The 3,476-nt window shown below is 39.0% G+C and overlaps 1 pseudogene; it reads right to left on the bottom strand.

Annotated features, from left to right (window-relative positions):
- Nucleotides 1-202: 202 nt before the first annotated feature.
- On the bottom strand, nt 203-424 carry LOC108985567 (annotated as a pseudogene).
- Nucleotides 425-3,476: the final 3,052 nt, after the last annotated feature.

The raw sequence follows: 3,476 nt of genomic DNA, 5'->3' as shown, positions 1-3,476 counted from the left end.
ATGATAAGATGTCATATCTAGAGCTATGCAAAAATGGCCTTTGGCCCGATCCGTCCAAGACACCTGATTTGTCCAACCTGCACAGACACGGGTTCATTGGATCAAAACTTAATACCGAGTTTTATACAATGCAACCCGTCGAAACCAAAAAATACTCTGTCGAATTACATGAAAAACATCTCAGACTCTCTTCTCCCCACTGCTAATCAAGTTGTTTCTTACCTCAACGAAGTAAGTACCCAATGTAGAGAAAACTTTTGCGATCTACTTTCTTAGAATTCTGATGAAACTCTGCTGAAACAATGGATTCGATCTTGCGTCGATCTTCGGCAGATTTTGAACGAGCCACTCGCAAAAACCCTCTGTATAGACTCAGTACTTGCTTTTGCATTCCAGAAAGCTTCAGACCACTGGAGGCTCCCATGGCATCTTAGCGCCAAGTTCGCAACTGGATGCACTTTTTGCGAGCACAGAGAGAGAGAGAGAGAGAGAGAGAGAGAGAGAGGTGAATAGTTTGGAAATGGGTATGATAAATGTCCTCCCGCTGTCCATCTTACTCCAAATCTTCACATATTTATGCCATTTCGGGTAAGCAGCAGCTCCAGATCTAATTAGGATCATATCTCATTTAAGAGACTTTAGATTTTGACAGGAAATCAAACCCACCAAGAAATCAACAAAGTTTTACATTTTTCTCTGAGAATAAATCAAGCAAGCTACTGTTTTCTTGAGCAAAATGACGCCTAGTTACTTACGGAGTGAAGACCCTCTTCTTATTCTGTTGAATATATCATTTAAAGTCTCAAAGACCGATACGAGGTTCCACCCAAAGCCTCTGCTTCCTCTCGAGGTGAAGGTCGTCGATGATTTCAAAGAAAATTAAATAGATCTTGAAACTGATCTCAAAGAAAATGAAATACATCACAAAGAAAATGAAATACATCATAAGCTTCATCACCAGTGAGGCATCCCACAAGTTCTAGAGGTAGAAGCGACGATCTGCGGTGGGCCCTAACCACCCTTGGCTTCGAGGACTACATGGAGCCCCTCAAGGTGTACTTGCAGAGGGAGGGTGGGTTTAGGAGGGAAAAGGCTGAGTTGCAGAGGAGCTGAAGAGGAGGAACGGACGATGTGAGAGAGGCTGAGTTTGCAGAGGAGCAAGAGAGGGGCATGGGTCTGCAAATGTGAACGGGTGAAAGATCGAAAACGATAAAATGCAAGACGAACAGGTTCAACCCGATCCGACATTTACGGGTCGAGTCAAGTCGAGCTGAAACTATCTTCCATGCAGGTCGGGTCGGGCCCAATTTGATCGGACCGGGTCTCTGTGCAGCCCTAGTCATATCATTAAAAATTAATACTTAATCTAATAATTTTAGGGTAATGATATACTTACAATTTGTTTACAACTATTTTATAATTATTGTTCAATCAACCAATACAATCATGCCACTCCATAAAAATAAATTTCAATATTACAAAATTACCTTTTATTTTATGTATATAGTTACAAAAGAGTTGTAAGTCTATCATTTTTCATAATTTTATAGTCATGGCACGACGTTGTAAAGGGCTGAATACCACATATAATGATATTTATAATCATAGGGTAGAACAGTCTTACGCACTCCTTTTAAAAAAAATGTATAAATTTGAAACTCATATGAAAAGAAAAAAAATTTAATAAATAATAGTGGACCATACTTTTTTTAAAAGAAATACGCGATCCTTGCACATTTTAGAACTCTATCCAATAATTGTTTAATCTTATAATGAGTATGGTAAGAGAGAATGGATGTTAAATACAAATGGATATTTTTTTAATAAATAATAGTGGACTCCACTTTTTTGAAAGAAATATGCCATACTTGCACATTTTAGAGAGAAAATGGATGTTAAATACAAGGGTGGAGAGAAAAAAAAAATTCAATCGAGATAAGACAGAATCGATGGCCTGAGAAATCAAGCACGTTTTCATGATAATTTAATAGAAAAGCTATCGAGGCAGTCTCTTATTGGATGGTGTATAGTTTGGCTTTACCCCAAATTTAGACCAAATATGCATTCTTTTAGGAACTAGAAAAAAATTGTAGTGTTCATGCATATTCTACATCTACCTACCATATCATCTAATATATTCATCTTGTCTCTGTCGTCAATTGAAGGGCGAAAGAGGTGAAGGTTTTGACTCTCTACTCCCACTAAGTAGAGTATTTCAGTCCCACGATTTGTAGAGTTCTCCAGTAGCCATGGAGGATCTTAGTGAAGTATGGAATCAACTCAGTCTCAATGACGAAAAAAAGTCAGAAATAGAGATTCGAGTTGATGATTGGGATGATTTGCAGAACCATGAGAGTAGAAGCTTGATTGGTAGAGTTTTAACGGATAGATATATTGGGAAGGAAGTAATTCGGGCCACCATGTTAAAGGTATGGAAGGTAGAAAAATATGTCACGTTTAAGGAGATTCGTACGAATACTTTTGTTATTATCTTTTCAAATTGTAAGGATAGAGACAGGGTACTAGATGGCAAGCCACGGATGTTTGATAATTGCTTGTTTGTTTTGAACTTGTTTGATGGAACTACACAGCCGCATCAAATTAGTCTTGATTGTGAACAATTCTAGATTCAATTGCACAATCTTCCTATGGCGTGCATGAACCGCCAGATTGGGGAGCAAATAGGTATTTCAATTGGCAATTTTTTGGATGTAGATGTTCCTGAAGATGGAGTAGATTGGGGGAGTTAGCTCAAAGGAAGTTTGGAAATTGATTTAAGGAAAGCGGTTGGTCTTGGAAGAACCATAAAAATCAATGCAAGAAGCATGTGGGTGCCAAACAACTATGAAAAAAAGTCAAAGATTTGTTTCAAATGTGGTAAGATTGTTCATGATGATAATGGTTGTGCCTCTGGTTATGGATGTAGAAAACAGAGCACATGAAGGGACAACCAATATGGCTTGTGGCTGAGGCAGATAATGGAGTTCGACATCGAGGGATGGGGCAGCAAACTAATAAAGATGATTCTAGCACCAGTTTTCCGATTCAAGGCTTGGACCAGAAAATTGGTTTTCGGCCGTCAGTTTCAGAATCAAGTCCAAGTGATGATGGTGAGGGTCAGAATCGTGTATCTCTAGGATTCTCAGAGGTAGAAGGCGAAAATCTGGTTGATTCTGGCGGAAACATTATCTTGGCGCGAAATGAGGAATTGATTAGACAGAATCTTGGGGGAGTTATCTGCTAATGATCAAGAGATGAGGAAGAAGACAAGGGATTCAAATGCTCAAACTTTGAATCTAAACTGTACTCGGGAGGGTGTGATGGAGAAGCAAGTAGGATCTGTCGAAATGGGCCCAAGGCCCACTAAGCCCAAAAACTTTATAAAGATGAATAAAAATAAGGGTTTACAGAACGTTATCATTTCAGGAAGAGTAATGCTACATACAGTCGTGGAATGCGCAAACGCCGTGCAATCG

The sequence above is a fragment of the Juglans regia genome, chromosome 5 (assembly GCF_001411555.2).
Source record: "Juglans regia cultivar Chandler chromosome 5, Walnut 2.0, whole genome shotgun sequence".
In the NCBI taxonomy this organism is placed as follows: Eukaryota; Viridiplantae; Streptophyta; class Magnoliopsida; order Fagales; family Juglandaceae; genus Juglans; species Juglans regia.
Note: the sequence above shows the minus strand (reverse complement) of the source record. Positions and strands in the feature narration are given on the sequence as shown.